The sequence below is a fragment of the Coenobita brevimanus genome, chromosome 68 (assembly GCF_032717465.1).
Source record: "Coenobita brevimanus isolate Jiangsu-jjx chromosome 68, ASM3271746v2, whole genome shotgun sequence".
Classification (NCBI taxonomy): domain Eukaryota; kingdom Metazoa; phylum Arthropoda; class Malacostraca; order Decapoda; family Coenobitidae; genus Coenobita; species Coenobita brevimanus.
In genome coordinates, this window is record NC_137021.1 from 48,275,815 (window position 1) to 48,293,595 (window position 17,781).

General features: G+C 43.0%; 1 non-coding gene across 1 annotated transcript; it reads right to left on the bottom strand.

The window, feature by feature from the left end:
- Positions 1–284: 284 nt before the first annotated feature.
- On the bottom strand, positions 285–358 carry TRNAA-CGC (transfer RNA alanine (anticodon CGC)). The gene has a single exon. It is a non-coding gene; the product is annotated as a tRNA-Ala (tRNA).
- Between the last annotated feature and the right edge of the window lie 17,423 nt (positions 359–17,781).

A 17,781-nucleotide genomic window follows, 5' to 3' on the forward strand; every position in this document is an offset into this window, starting at 1 on the left:
TGGATTTAATCCCACCCAAGATTATTATTTTCCACAATCATGCCAACAGACACATAAACACAACAGACGGACACACAAACCCAAGTAAACACACAACACCCTCGCGCTGTCACTCGTGGGTGTAGCCTAACTGAAGACCTGAAGCACTACCGGGTGGTGAACAGACTTCTCCCAAACATTCCCCCGGAATACGACACGCAACCGTCGATTTTACATTCGGGCACCTATTTTTAGTTCTAGGTACGAACAGGCTAGGGCAAAGGAGACCGTGCCTAAAGGTCTCGTGGTCGACCCGGGAATCGAACCCGGGAACTCTCGCTTGCGAGGCGAGTGTGCTACCGTTACACCATCGTCCACCCCGCACTACCGGGAAAATATTCTCCCTTTTATATACAACTCTTCACAGACATCTTACCATATCCATCTCTCCAATCTGAATGCTGAGTTGTGACAAAGAGATTTACAGAAGAATATGAATCTAGTAACGAAGACGTGCTATGGGAAAGATGTAGAATCGTAGTACTGTCTCTTTCTGTCACTCGGTTACATGAAATAAGCTGAAAGAGGACGAAAATCTGGGAAAACTTTCAATTGGCTGACGAAGTAGTAGTATTAGTAGTAGTAATATTTGTAGTAGTAGTAGTCCTCAAGTAACCTTTTTGAACCTCCCAAATGCAATGCTACAACTTACATGATCAAGGAAATCACTCGCCTGATAGCCAATTACAACAATAACACACGCATTGCCTCATTCTCTCTTAAGGTCCTTGCACTAATACCACATCTCTTCCTCAACAAGACCCGCCCAAGAGCTAGCATTGCAGAAAATATTAAGGTCATCCAAAGGCGGGTTGAAACATGGAAAAGAGGTGAAATCGACAACCTACTTGAGGAAGCAAGGGCCTTGCAGATGAGAATAAACAACCGAGGCAGAAGAAATCAGAATACCAACGATGTTGCAAGGATTTTTGGCAGAAAGATGAGACAGGGGAAGGTCTCGATGGCAACAAGATCCCTGTCAGCTGAATCACCAAACGGAGTACTTGACCTGACAGATGAAACAATGCAACAACTAACAGAAAAACACCCGACTGCACGACAAGCAAGTGCCCAGTCAAAGCTTGACGGCAACTACACTCCTCCCAATCCCATCATATATGACAGGATAACTGGAGATATGGTGTGGCGGAAGGCAATGCACACACAGGGAGGGGCAGGACCGTCAGGCCTGGATGCAAAATCTTGGCGAGTACTCCTCAGTAACATCAAGTTTGGGGAGGCAGCAACAGACCTATGTAACACCACTGCCTCACTTGCGAGGAAGCTGGCTTCAAGTCAGTGCAGTAACATCGAAGCACTGACGGCTTGCAGACTATTCCCCCTTGATAAGAATCCTGGATGCAGGCCCATCGGGGTGGGTGAAGTCTTAAGATGGATTATAGGAAAATGCATCATGGAGGTGGTGAAAGATGATGTGAAGCAGGCAGTTGGCAACCTCCAGGTGTGTGCAGGCCAGCAGGCAGGAGGTGAGGCAGCAGTTCACTCCATGAGGAAAATATTTGGGGAAGAGGACTCTCAGGCAGTATTATTAGTTGATGCCTCAAATGTATTTAACTCCTTCAACCGGGAGGCAATGCTGCACAATATCAAGGTTAAATGCCCAGCATTTGCCCAATATGTGGAAAACACCTACAAAGAACCAGCAAACCTCTACATTGTGGGTAAGACAGCAGCTCACGATGTCGGTGTAATCCGGTCCACAGAACGAACTACCCAGGGGAACCCCGTTGTCATGGCTATGTACGCCCTGGCGATGACAGTGCTGCAGTAACAGATCAAATACGAGGCCACCAATGTAAAACAGGTAGCCTATGCAGATGATCTCACGGGTGCTGGAAAGGTCAAGGATGTGAGGAAATGGTGGAACCTTGTAACATCTCATGGCCCTGAAATAGGTTACTACCCTAATGCAAGTAAGTCCATCTTGATCGTGAAACCAGCTTACTATCAAGATGCACAAGAAGCATTTAGAGGCACAAACGTGATAGTGACCAAGGAAGGTCAGAGGCATCTAGAGGCTGTGATTGGAACTAAGGAATTCAAAGACAAATATGTGAGTGATAAGGTGAAGACATGGGTAGAAGAAATTCATACACTATCCAGCCACGTAAAAACAGAACCCCATGAAGCATACAGTCCATTTACCTATGGTGTAAAGCACAAGTGGACCTTCGTGATGAGGACCATACCAGACATCGAGTTGCTGCTACAACCACTGGAGGATGCAATCAGGGATTCATTCCTCCCATCTCTAACCAATGGCCACATCCCCACACCAGAAGAGAGGGACCTTCTAGCACTACCACCCAGGATGGGAGGCCTTGGCATTATAAATCCAGTAGCCGTGGCAAGCTATGAACACAGAAATTCACTCAGGCTCACCGAATCCTTGTCACAAAAGATCTGCGCCCAGGTTGAGACGAGTGAAATCGACCACCAAAGGCAGAAAGACATAAAGACACAGATAAGCAAGGAGCGTGAAGCAAGACAAAAAGACCAGCTGCAGCACATAATCGAACATCTAACACCAGACAAGTGCAGAAGAGTTAAAATTGCACAGGAGGTTGGGGCATCGAACTGGCTCACAACGCTGCCTCTCAAGGCAAAAGGCTTCCACTTCAACAAACAAGAATTTATTGACGCCATAGCCTTGAGATATAGGTGGCCAATAGAGAACCTACCTCAACACTGTGCCTGTGGCACTGCCTTTGATGCAAACCATGCAATGGTATGCAAGAAGGGAGGCTCTGTTTGCATCCGACACGATGAAGTACGCGACCTCACTGCCAAAATGCTGCAGGAAATATGCCATGATGTCACGATTGAGCCAGCTCTGCTACCTCTGGACGGCGAGCACTTCACCCACAGAACAGCAAACACATCAAATGATGCAAGAGTGGATGTCAGTGCTCGAGCTTTCTGGACACGTGGGCAGAGGGCGTTCTTCGACATCAGGATATTCGATCCCATGGCAGCATGTCATCGTGAACTGTCTCTCGAAGCTGCACACAAGAGGAATGAACAAGAAAAAAATAGAAATTATCAAGAAAGGATCCAACATGTGGACCACGGTCGATTCACTCCCCTTGTGTTCACGACATCAGGTGGGATGGGTCCAGAGGCAGTGAGATTCTTTTCGAGACTGGCAGAGGTTCTTTCTGAGAAGAAACGTCAACCCCAGAGTTCCGTTATGGCCTGGATAAAATGTCGACTCTCATTCTCCCTCATGAGTTCTGCTCTGCTATGTCTCAGGGGCACAAGATCATCAGCCCTCACGCCTGTCTCTCTGGCGGGTATGGATTACAAAGCTACAGTGGTCGAGAGTCGCATAGACCAGCGACTCCAATAGTTTAATGTCTTTATTGAAACTGTAATATCAATAAATTAAAAAAAATAATAATAGTAATAGTAGATGGTTGGTAACCACAGCCGTTGGCGTGCTTGGGGCCAACGGATTGTAATATGAGGGTTAGTGTTAACCTTCACATTACAACTCCAAATGGTGAACTGTATTAGCAAGGCTGGTGCAGATCTTCACAATATAATTCACCAATGGATGGAGGTGATGTTTTAAAAAGTCGTAGTAGTAGTAGTCGTAGTAGTATTTGTAGTAGTAGTAGTAGTCGTAGTAGTAGTAGTAGTATTTGTAGTAGTAGTAGTAGTAGTAGTAGTAGTAGTAGTAGTAGTAGTTGTTGTTGTTGTTGTTCTTGTTGTTGAAGAAAATGAAGAGATAGCCTATAGTAACAAGGGGAGTCAGAATGGCTTGGAAATGAATAAGGAGATGAAAATGATGAATAACAGACAGGCTCAAATTCCGCCAGTGACATTAGAAGCTGAAGAACTAGACTGTGTTTAGAAATACCTATAACTGAGGAGGCAGACCCACACCATGACAATTACACTAAGCAAAGAATGGGAATGGCATGGAGAGCTTTGGATAAACAACTACATCAAGGAGTAGCTTTTGTCCTCATGGAAAAAAAAAAAAGACTTATAGAATAAGTATTTCCTTCCTGTTTTAACTTATGGATTAAAAAAAAAAAAAAAGTGGCGCAAAGAAAAAAAATCACTAAGGTAAAATTAAGACTGTTCAAAGAAGACTGGGAAGAACTGATACATGTCTCATGGAGAAAATAAAAAGAAAGCTTCCTGGCAAAGAGAAGAGGCCAATGGAATGGACGTAATATTAAAAATGAAAAAACAATAATGATTTTTCGGTCGTCTTTCGAAAAACAGATAACAGATGAAAGATAACAGAATGGAAAACCAGAGGTGGAGTGAGAGGAAGCGGCGGACACAGAACAAGATGGCAGGATGATATTCGGAGGTTGACACTGACTGACTCACACTGATGATGATGATGATGATGATGATGATGACAGGCTGAATGATGAGAACAATACTCTATTCGATTGACCTGTGCAGCCGAGATGTATGCGGCAAGTAGAGTGTGTTTGATACGCGGCTGCTGATTGGCCGCCGATGATGTCATTGAGGTAAATGCAGGAATGTATTGTTGTGCAACATGTGGACGTAAGTGTACACCGTGGGTGGATATTATAGTGCAACATGCGGACGTGGGTGTACACCGTGGGTGGATGTAGTGCAACATGCGGACGTGGATGTACTCCGTGCGTGGATGTAGTGCAACATGCGGACGTGGATGTACGCCGTGGGTGGATAATTTATTTCAAACGTCACTCATCGTTTTATGAAACTTTATAATCAACTTTAATTTTCTTTGATAACAGTAAACTTTTAAAGCTAATTTTGGCTTCTTCAGCTTCGGAAATTATTCCATATTTACAATGGCAGCTTGTACTGAAGGAAATTAAGAATATAATATACTATGCTAAAATAAGAAGAGGTGTAGATTTAAATCATCGGCGGCCAATCAGCAGCCGCGATTCAAACACACCCTACTGGACCCATACATCTCAGCTGCACAGGTCAATCAAACAGACTAACGTGGAGTCATCACAACAATTACCTTTATCATTTCTGTAATAATTCTAGTTAATATGGTCCAGAATAATTTGGTGTGGTTGTGTGGTGTTAACCGTGGTAGTTGTGGTGGTGGCAGTTGTGGTGATTCTGTAGCTGTGGTGGTGGTAGCTGTGGTGGTGGCTGTAGCTGTGATGGTGGTAGTGGTCGTTGTTGTGATTGTAGCTGTGGTGGTGGTAGTTGTGCTGATGGCTGTACATGTGGTGGTGGTTGTGGTAGTTGTGGTGATGGTTGTAGCTGTGATGGTGGTAGTGGTACTTGTGATGACTGTAGCTGTGGTGGTGGTAGTTGTGGTGATGGCTGTAGATGTGGTGGTGTTTGTGGCAGTTGTGGTGGTGGTTGTAGCTGTGGTGGTAGTTGTGGTAATGGTGATTTTTGCAGCTGTTGTGGATGTAGATTTAGTTGTGGTGGTTGTGGTTATGGTGATGTATGTAGTTGAGGTACTTGTGGTGGTAGTGGTAGGTGTGGTAGTGGTGGTAGTTTTAGCTGTGGTAGTGGTGGTTAACTCTGGAGGTGGTATTTCAGATGGTATTGACAGTTGTAGGTGTAGCAAGAGGGACATCGGTGGTTGTGGTAGTTATTGTGGTAGTGGTCATTGCAGTGATAGTAATGGTGGAGGTAGTGGTAGGAGCTATGTTGGTAGTGGTGGTAGTAGTGGTACTATACTCAGTTTTTTTTATCGAGGCAAAGATGCACTTGACAGATTGGTGATGACTGGCTGAATGCAACATTACTTCATAATCTCTTCATTATTTATTGACAACATATATCTGATGGGGACATTTGGGTTAGTAAATGTTTTTCGGACATGTTGCATTCAGCCAATCATCACCTACCTATCAAGTGCCTCTTCGCCTCAATAAAAAAAAAAACTGAGTATAGTGATGGTGGTAGTGGTAGCAGCTGTGTTGGCAGTGGTGGTAGTAATGAGGAAGGTAACAGAAGCAGCTGTTAGCAGTGATGGTAGTAGTGGTACTAGTGATGGTGGTAGTGGTAGCAGCTGTGTTGGTAGTGGTGGTAGTAATGGTGGTGGTAGTGGCAGCAGCTGTGTTGGTAGTGGTGGTAGTAGCGGTACTAGTGATGGTGGTAGTGGTAGCAGCTGTGTTGGAATGGTGGTAGTAATGGTAATAATGATGGCGGTAGTGGAAGCAGTTGTGTTGGTAATGGCAGTAGTTGTGTTGCTAGTGTGGTAATTGTGGTGGTAGTACTGGTAGTGATGGCAGTAGCTGTGATGGTGGTGGAAGCTGTGTTGGTAATGTGGTAGTTGTGGTCGTAGTAGTTGTGGTGATGGAGTATTTATGCAGTAGTGATGGGATTTGTTGTTTGTGGAAAGGACTGTGGGCAGCTGTGGTGGTGGTGGCGGTGGTGATACCGGTAATGACAGTCCAGTATGTCGGTACATTAAGGAATCCTGGTGGCGGTGGCGGTGGCGGTGGCAGCGATAATGGTGATGGTGGTGGAGGTGGTGATGGTGGCGGTGGTGTTGGTGGTGGTGGTGGTGTTGGTGGTGGTAGTGTTGGTGATGGTGGCGGTGTGTTGGTGATGGTGGCGGTGGTGTTGGTAATGGTGGCGGAGGTGTTGTTGGTGGTGGAGATGGTGCTGGTGATGGTGGTGTTGGTGGTGGTGATGGTGGTGGCGTTGGTGATGGTGGTGGTGTTGGTGATGGGGGTGGTATTAGTGGTGATGATGTTGGGTGGTAGTGATAGTGAAGGTGGTGGTTCTGATTGAGATGGGATTGTGGTGGTTGTGATGAAGGCAGCGTGGTAATAAATGAAGAAGTGATGATGAAGATAATGATGATGATGAGTGTAGCGGTAAGGACGACTTTAGATGTATTAGTAGCAATGTTGGTAGTTGTGGTGGTGCTGGTGATACCTAAGTGATGATGATATGATGATGGTGATGGTGCTGGTGGTGGTCGTGGCGGCGGTGAGAGAGATGGTAATGATGATTTTTGATGTATTAAAAGAAATGTTAGTGGTTGAGGTGATGGTGATGAGAGGGACAATGACTGAAAGTTGTGAAAGTAGTTGTGTGTGGTGAAGTTATATCTGACGTGAATGTGGTAGTATATAATGTATAGGAATGTTGGTAGTTGTGATAGTATGTATAGGAATGCTGGTAATTGTGGTTGTTGTGGTGGTAGTGCGTGAGGTGAAGATGACAACCGTGAGAGTATTTATATTTGCAGTATTGTGATAGTTTATATTTATAGGAATGGTGATAGTTACACAGCTGAGGGAATGTTGGTAGTTGTGACTTTCGTGATACCTGTAGTAGATGTGATGACTGCGGTTGTGGCAGCTGTAGTATTTTTAACAGTGGTGGTGGTGGTGGTGGTGGTGGTGAGTGGGGCAGGTCAGTCAATTAACACCTGGACTGGCATGGGACTGGCCCACTCAAATTCTGCCTGTGTGTTAAGGGGTGAGATGGAAGAAGGATGGGGAGGGGGAGGGGTGGAGGGGGAAAGAGGGTGAGGGAGAGGGAGGAGAGGGAAGGAGGGGTAGAAAAAGGGTGAAATAGATGGGTGGTTAAATAAACACATAGGCAGATACATATCGTAGATAAGAGACAAGACAGGGAAGACAGGGACAAAAGGAGAGGTGAGAGAGTTGGATGACGAGAGACAGGTAGACGTATAAATGGAGAGAGAGAGAGAGAGAGAGAGAGAGAGAGAGAGAGACCCATGTACTGAACTGTATACAGGTATTCACAAACATACATTATATACATACAGTATATACATACAGATTACATACATACTTAGGCACATCAACACATATACATATTTACGTGTACATACATACATGCAAAAATACGTACAACATATACATGTGGATACATACAAATTACATACATAGGCACAACACATGCATGCATATTTAAGTGTACATACATACATACATACAAAAATACGTACATATGTGCATGGATACAAATTACATACATACTTAGATACATCAACACATACATGCATATTTAAGCGTACAGTACATAAATACATATACAAAAATACGTACATACAGTATATACATACTTAATACATACATACATACATTTGAATCCAGTATATTGCTACACACACACACACACACACACACACACACACACACACACACACACACAACAGCAAACAAATGGAAGCACGCACACAAACACTTGCCTATTCACTATACACACCCCAATGTTTGACATCTCTCTCTCTCTCTCTCCACACACACACGAGACCCCCAACATTTACGAGTATATACACATGCACACTTCCTCCCTCGGCTCTACTAAACTGTGTGTGGGTGTGTGGGTGTGTGTGTGTGTGTGTGTGCTGAAGTAATGAGACGCGTAGTAATATCATAATAATTTCACCAATACGATATTAGAAACAGGCAAACAGACAGGCAGCTGTGTGAATAAATGAGAGAGAGAGAGAGAGAGAGAGAGAGAGAGAGAGAGAGAGAGGGAGAGAGAGAGAGACTGACAGAAACAATTGCAATCAAGACAGATACAGATAGACAGATAAAAAGATAGACATGTAGTGAAATAAACTGAGAGCTGCACTTAAAGAGATAGACAGATAGGCAGGTAGAGAAGTACTGATAGTGTCAGACAGCTGCATCAGACAGATATAGATAGATAGATGGACAGGTGGTGATACACTGATAGAGACAGCAATATTTGATACACAGATAGATAGATAGATAGATAGAGATGCACTGAAGATATAGACAGACAGACAGACAGTTGCATTAGCACCATCCATACATAACATAAAGATGGATTGCTATTGGCTGGTGAGACAGGGCACTCTGGAGGCCCATTGGCTCTTGCTGAACGATACCCAAATGGAGCCAAAGTTAATGAAATGCAGTGATGTGTGGTGGGAGGAAGTGGAGATTAATACAGAGAGAGCATGACCGAACAAAATAAAGTAAAAATAAGTGCGGTTAGAGCAAGACTAACGAAATAAAGTGGAAATTAATACGGTTAAAACAAGACTGGCCGAAATAAAGCAGAATGGGAGGAAAATGTGAGAGGTAAAAACCAAACTTAATTAAATGAATTTTGTGGTAGGTGGGGGCGCTCACCATCCACTCACTCGATGTTGTGCTGCTTTGGGTGACTACCCCTTCCTCTCTTCCTTCCTTCCTCTTCTGTCTTTCTTTCCTTTATTCTTTTTCTTCTTCCTTCTGCCTACGGGTGACTTTTCACTCCCCCTTCTGTCTTTCTTTTCTTCATTCTCTCCCCTTCCTTCTGCCTACGGATGACTTTACACTCCCTCTTCTGTTTTTCTTTCCTTTTCCTTCTGCCTACGGATGACTTTACGCTCTCTCCTCTGTCTTTTTTTCCTTCAGTCTTTCCTCTTCCTTCTGCCTATGGGTAACTCTACACTGAGTGACAAGCCAACTGGTTTCCTGTACACCAGGAAACCATTTTCTACGCCGGGTGGTAACCATATGACCAAACTACGGCGCCTGGCGGTTTAGTTGGTAATTCAGGTGCTCTAATCGGATTGAGCCTGTATAGGTTTATATCCAAGAGGTGGCTAGGGTTTATTGCTCACATAGCCTAATGCCACTAGGGGATGAGTGATGCTGGTCACTCTCATGTTAAATGTCAGGACCAACTTGCCCAGCCCCGGGCTCCTACGCTCCTCATGGAGCAACACAAAATTAGATGATGATGATGATGAGGAGGAGGAGGAGGAGGAGGTATGGGAAGGATGGGTTAGGGGACTAATTAGTTGATAGCTGGGTTGGGTTGGGATGGGCTTGGTTTGAGTAGGTAACGCTGGGTTGGGTTAGCTTAGGTTAGGGTGGATTTGTTAGGGTTACGATTGGTTATAGGACTGGTTTGTTACAGCCTTGTTCATGCTGAACCGCGGTGGGTAGGTCTGGCTGGAACTGGTTGACTCGAGTGGTTAACCTAGGCTGGGTTGAGTGTGAATGGTTGGGTTGGCTGAGCCTGGGGTCAGATAAATAGGATGGGATGCGACAGGTGGGTTGGATTGGATTGGTTTGAGTTGGGTTATATTAGGCTGGGTTAGGCCTGTTTAGCTTAGTTTAGTGTAGTATATGTACCTATATTTATAATTTTATCTATCTATCTGTCTATCTATATCTACGTATCGATTAGGAGCGTAGGGACACGGGGCTAGGCTAATCAGTCCTGACATTTAAGCCAAGGATGACCAGCGTCGCTCGACCCTGAGTGGCGTTATGTGAGCAATAAACCCCAACCACCCCTCGAATATAAACCTTTACGGGACTCATCCGGCTGAAGCGCCTTGGCCCACTAAACCACTGGGCGTCATTTGGTTACATGGTTACCACCCAGCGTACTTAATCATTTCCAGGGACACCAACCAGCGTACTTAATCGTTTCCAGGGACATAGGAAACCATTTGACATATCAGCTGGTGTGGAATCATCAAGGGACAGCACTACATTGAATGAGAGAATGGTGGTGGCACAATAGACATAAAATACATCACCTGACTGAAGAGGTTAACTCTAGGTCCATATTCTCGTCGGTTAAGGTAGCTCCCTAGCACTTTTTCCTAAACGGTTTATTTTTGGATACGGTTGATATTAATTTTTAAGTTATGCTTAGTATGGTGGCATTTCAATTATTAACATCATATTTGAACAGTCTATCTGTGACCCAACTGCAACCATCCTGCCACGTTTCATCGCAATTCTTTTTCCAGTTTCGACTGCACCCGCCCCCCCACACACACACCAGATAATTAAAGTATTCTAGATTCCCCAAGTGGAAGAGGCTTGATGTGTTTCTCTGCCCACTGCCCACAGACACTAAATTTCAGTTGTTTCACCCTTTGTACCAGTCGTTTTACTCTGTTGGCTGATATTTTTACAGTGACAGAAGTTCGATATGTTTTGTTCTGCTCACAGACAATTCTCTTGGATATGATTATTAAGTTTGATAATAAAAACAGTGCTCCCTCATAGACCCCATCTGCACAGTGGAGCGTACAGCAGGCCAGGTGGTTAATAGGTAATTCAGTCCTCCTCCACACCGCTGTAGCTACTTACTCCCTTACCCACACTTACATACCTGTGACTTACACCACACGTCAGCCTGGGTAACGGAATCTCTCTCTCTCTCTCTCTCTCTCTCTCTCTCTCTCTCTCTCTCTCTCTCTCTCTCTCTCAACCACCTGTCAGCACCACCCCGAACGCTGATAACACACAACAAAAAGCCAGCAGTAGTGACCCCAAAGCATATCATGATTCACTGACTGATGAGTCCACAGGCAGTGCTGAATGTTGGGTTTGCTTGTGATGCATAGTTGGTTGAGTTTGAAGAAAATACTGGGATCTTAATGGAAACATTTCAGTGATGATGATGATGATGATAATAATAATAATAATAATAAAATAATAATAATAATAATAATAATAATAAGGTAAAACAAATCGATACTGACAGAGATTCAAGCTTTTTTTTTTTTTTAACCTACGTTCTAAGGAAGCTAATGTTTGTATTCGATACATCGCAGGTAATTAACATTTGATCTTAAAAAAATGAAGAAAAACAACATATACATACTTTGCAATATTAAAGAACGCCACCAAAACAGCCGCGGCAGAGTGTTTACTGCCGATCCCGCCGGCTGAACGCACCAGTGCACCAAACAGACTCAAATGTAAATTTAATTACCATACATTTTGATGGAAACCTAACTATAAAAGCGCGTCACCTAACTGGGTGTAGGGGGTGCTTTGTCCCCCAGATCCCCCATTTATTATAGCCACCTCACGGTGTGGATAATTTAAGTGGCATAAATTTCGAGGGAAACCTAACTAGGGAAGCGTGGGCACTATCTGTGGAAGCCTCGCCCCCACAGACTCCCCAATTATTAAAAACACCTCACATCGTGTCTAATGTAAATGCTCTAAACATCGGCGAGAATCTCTACAAAACTTAAGTATATCTGAGGTAAACTATTAACAATACTCACTATCTTCGATAATACAACTTAACCTGTAATATTCCATCAAACCTAGCTTAACCAACTGTACCTAACAAGATAATTAATAATAGTTACCTTAATAAGCAGGAGGGTCAAGGGCAGCTGCAGGCACTAGGGGAATGCTTGGCGCTTGTCTGGGAAGGCTTTGCTAATGAGAACAGCTGCCAGATAACCAACAAAATGTTTCCTTGTGCCGTGTGTTGGCATACCCTGCCGAACATGCCCCCATGTCCGTTCGATGTTCTGTGTATATGCCCCAGCACAGAGGCAACACAATGAAGGCAATGGTTCACTGCTTCGTGTTTACAACCCAGGTTTGACAGGTTACGGTAGGATAACCAGTAGTCCGTGATTATTTTGGTACCAGGTAGGACATTCTGCCTAATTACTCCAAGTAATGTGGTCTCACTTCCATCCTCCACTGGGACAACGAAAACGTTCTTGGTCTTTCTCTCATAACCTCCACTAACCCACTGTCCTGTTATTCTTCACCCACCATTATACTTCCTTCTGCCAAACTTTACTTCATCTATTTCCACAACACGGCCTTCTCCACCAACGGGATCTTTCCTTGATTCACAGTAATAAACACACACCAAGGCAGACACTAAACCAATCGTCCACAGTGTTTGCACTTACGCCAGCCTGCCTGTTCAGATTATATATATCTTGATGCACCAAAAATTACTTAAAAGTTGAATTTCTTTAAATCCTGCCTTTATTTTGTCAAAGAATGTTCCTAATCGTGCACTTCTCCGGAATCTACACTTTCGTATGACACTTGTACTCCGGTGTCCTCGCGGCAATCTTGTCACACTTGAAGTCCTGAAGTACAGTGTGTCCTCATTTAAGTAGTACAGTGTGTCCTCATTTAAGTAAGTGCACTGTGGCATTTGCAACAGAGGACTGTATCCTTAATCAGCAAATGGCTTTGTAAAAGGGCCAGTAGGTACTGCTTATTGTCACTAAGAACGCCAAATCCCATCAAAGTATGACGACACTCTGGGCGCGCCATTTGATCAATGTGCCAAAACTTATCCGTATGTTAAGTGTTGGGTGGTAGTGACATCACACCACTGTCCAATGGCCACGGGCAAGGTAGGTGTGATCAGTAACCACGTATTTAACAAGACAACACATCCATACAAAAATTTTACGAAAATAAGGGTCAGGGAGTGTACTAAAACATAATAATCCGTAAAATTAAAGCAGTACAAACTATCAAGTACAACACTCAAACCCTCTATTTTAGAATTTTTAAATGCCCACTGCATTAGTTAGTGACAAAAAAATAAAAAATTAATAAAAATAATAGATCCTGTCAACACTGCATTCCAATAGGAAATCTGATATGCCGCATCACTTTCGAAGAAAATTATAATAATTAAAATATTGGTAAATGTTAAGACAAGTGACGCACAGATTTGAGATGTTTTCTTATAGACCTACGTTCTCAAAGAAAATTATTTTAGTACTAGCTACATCTCGGGTGATTAACATTTGATTTTCGATGACAAAATATTGGAAAACAAACGGAATATATCCACTTAGTGACATTACAGACAGCCGCCTGAACGCCCCCAATAGCGTGTTTACTGCCGATCCCGCCGACTGGACATGACGTCACCACGCCAAAACAAACTCAAATATCAATCAATCAATCATTTCCTGTGGCACCCTCGGGGATGCATAGGGCCTCGATGAACTCACACCACCACATCCTATCTTGTGCCAACTCCTCAAGATCTCCCCAACACTCATCTCCAGCCTCCCGTCTCATTGTCCTCACCCACGTCTCTTTTGGCCTTCCTCTACCTCTCCTACCAAGTGCCACCCACCCTGGTGTACCTCGTACTATTCCCTGTCTCCTGTACACATGTCCTAGCCACTTCCATCGTGAGAATCTAACATATTCATCGATCGGCTGCACTCCCGTTATTTCTCTAATTCTACTATTTGGTATCCTTTCCCACCACTTAACTCCTAATATTCTTCTAAGTGCTTTATTTTCAAACACCAAGAATTTATTTTCCATAGTCACTGTGCTGTACCAAGACTCGTGTCCATAAATTAAGATACTCCTAACCATTACCTTATAAAGTTTGATTTTTGTATGCACAGAGAAATTGTTATTATTCCAAATATTTTTAAGCATTCCAATTGCCTGATTAGCCTTCTTTAACCTTTCCTCGAATTCAAAGTTCAAAGAACCATCCTTGGCTAAATAAGTACCTAAATATTTAAACCTATCAACTTGCTTTACAACCATACCTTCAATTACACATTCCTGTGCATTTTCCATATTCATATTGATTATTTCAGTTTTTCCACAATTAATAACCAAACCCACCTTGCGACCTTCACTCACCAAACAGTCCAACACTCTCTGCATCTCTTCTGGCCCATCACAAATCAAAACTATATCATCTGCATAATCTAAATCCAAAAGTTTCCTGTTCTCTCCCCAAAGTATACCTGCACCGGTTTCTATTCCAACGCGTTTCATAATGTAATCAATGACCAATATAAATAGTAAAGGCGATAGAACACCACCTTGAATTACTCCGGACTTGACTTCAAACGAATCACTCAGACAACCATCAACCATCACTTTACAAAATGTGTCCTCATGCATGTTCATAATGACCCTCACAAACTCCTCTGGTATTCCATAATGTCTCATGATCTTCCCCATAGTCTCTCTCGAAACACTATCAAAAGCCTTTTCAAAATCAACAAAACAAAGACTTAACGGTACTCTCATTTCATTAACTTGCTGCATCAAATGCCTAACTATAAAGATCTGATCATTGCAACCACGTCCCTTTCTAAAACCAGCCTGTTCATCCCTCAGAATACCCTCAACCACCGGCTCCAACCTATTTAACAACACTCTACTGAAAACTTTCGAAGCTATCGGTGACAAAGAGATTCCCCTCCAATTACCACATTCACTCAGGTCTCCCTTCTTCGGAACTTTAACAATTACACCATTCTTCCAAACTGATGGTAGTAACCCCGTCACCCATATCTTATTGAAAAGCTTGGTCAAGATCATTATTAATCTATCCCCCTCCACTTTAAACATTTCCGGAAATAAACCATCCTCCCCTGGTGCCTTATTATTCTTTAACTGTTTTACTGCTTTCTCCACTTCTGCGAGCCTCAACTCTCCTGTTTCTATATTTAAATCTTCCTGAGCAGACGGTATATCCTCTTCTGGTGGTATTGGTCTATTAAGAACTGTCTCAAAATGCTCTTTCCATCTATTTTTAATATCTCCATCTTTGGTCAATAAATTTCCTTCCCTGTCTCTAACTGGTATTTCCTTGCGTTTACCTGCATTACCACTCAGTTCTCTAATCGATTCATATGCTATTCTTTGACTCTGTCCATCATTTTTGTTTATTAAGATTTCAGTCTCTGCAACCTTTTCATCCACACATCTTCTTTTATCTCTCCTAGCTAACCTTCTTACTTCTGAATTCAAACTCCAGTACGCAGCTCTTGCTAATTCAATCTCTCGTTCATCAACGCATTGCATCTCACTCCTCAATTTAGCCTCACCTCTCTTTTTTATCATATCCCACGTTTCCTCTGATATCCATTTCTTTCTCCTGAATCTATGTCTCCTTCCAATCGTACATTCAGCAGTCTCATGCAAAACTTTGTTCACATCCTCCCACATCTCATCTACACTTCTCTCCCCATGTTCCAACGTTTCCAACACCAAAAACCTATTTCTGCATTCTAATCTGAATTCCTCCTTTTCTTCTCCTTCCCTTCTAAGCTTAACAATATCGTATCTACCAACACCAGATTTTTCCTTCTTCTGATTTTTAAGTTTAAACCTTATTTTTGCAATGCTGAGTTGATGGTCACTACCAATATCCGCTCCCCGTTTAACATGAACATCTAGCAGAGAACTTCTATGCCTCCTACTGATAGCAATGTGATCAATCTGATTTTTATATTTTCCACACGGCGACACCCAAGTTGTCTTGTGTATATTGCAATGCTGAAAGAGTGTGCCCCCGATGACTAAGTCATTTGCTAGACAGAAGCTTCCAAACCTCACTCCGTTTTCACTCATCCTACTACCAACTCCCATCTTACCCATACATGCCTCAAATCCCTCATTTGAACAGCCCATTACTGCATTAAAGTCTCCAACGCAGATCAAATCATCATGTCTAGGTACCCTTCCTACTCCTTCTTGCAACTTTTCATAAAATGTGTCTTTCCTTTCGTCGAGTGCATCATTAGTAGGTGCATAACAAACAAACAGACTGATGTTGCCATGATTTGATTTAAACCGTGCGTATAACAATCGCTCATCTATAGGATCCCACTCACATAAAGCCTTATTTGCCTTACAACCCAGCAACAATCCTACTCCCTGATAATGCATTCCGTCCTGTCGACCAGATATCAATAAACGTATACCATCTTCCAAATCCAACTTATCGACTCCAGTTAATCTAGTTTCTGTCAGAGCACAAATATCAAGTCCATAATTTTGAAAAACCTTCACTAACTCATCGATTTTACCGTCATGATTTAGCGTTCTCGCATTCCAGTTACCAATTTTAATTGTATTTTTTGCATTGACAAAAGAATTAGATTGTAATTGAGGCAACCGTGAGATTCTTAGCACCCCCTGCCCATTTAAGGGCTGCACGGGACTGGGGGCCATTATTGTTCTTTCAGAGTCCATCAAGGTTTCTTTGGCTAACTTCCTGAACACCTCGCCATTGTGTTGCAGTCGCAGTAGGCAGCTAACTTGCCTGATTGTCCACACCCGAAAGACCCAGCTATGCTGTAGCCAGTCACGTGCCGGCATGCTTCCCAGCCATTTCACTCTCAAGGAGTTCCTCTGCCTGAGAAAGCAACCACCCCCCTGCTCCCGAGGGCTTTTGATCTGTGTAGGTAGAGGGCGATCACTCCCTCACTAGCCATATACAGTGTATATACAGAGTATAGGCTACACTCACCATATACACAACTTAAAACCATAAGTAGCAGTGGAAACCTAACTGGAAGCGATGCAACCTAACTGGGGGCTTCACCTCCCAGACCACCCAATGATTATAACCCACCTAACCTGGTGCACACTAAAATGTGCATTACGTAAAACTTGCACCAAAACAGTATCGTGCGTTAAGAGCGTTCGTTAATCATGGCGTAATCGTCACGCGTTGCGATGGCAAAGGTAGGTGCGGTCATAAAGCATATCCTTATATACATCACACAGGAGACATCCTTTAAAATATGATACGTTAGTAAAACAGCACTCGGCGATTGAATGAAATCAATTAATATTCCGTAAACATGAATATACGATATGCGCAGTATTACGTACAAAAATGGAACCCTCTATTTATGAACATTTCTATAAACCAACACTTAAAAAGATAAAAAAATAAAAAGGCCAAGTATATACGCTAATCTATAAAAAATACAAAAGAATCCTGTAAACAACTCCAATGGGAAATTTGGAAATTGGGCGTCACTGATCTAGATATTTAATAATAATAATAATTATAATAATAATAATAATAATGATAGTAATATTAATACCAGGTTTACATGCTGCCCAACGCCAAGGCCTCTCCACTTTACCTTGTCGCATCGGTGCTTTGTTGACATCCCGCAGATTCCAATTTTCTTCACATTTCTGTTTCCTCCACTTTGCCATCACACCTACTGCCTCTGTGGCCATTCAT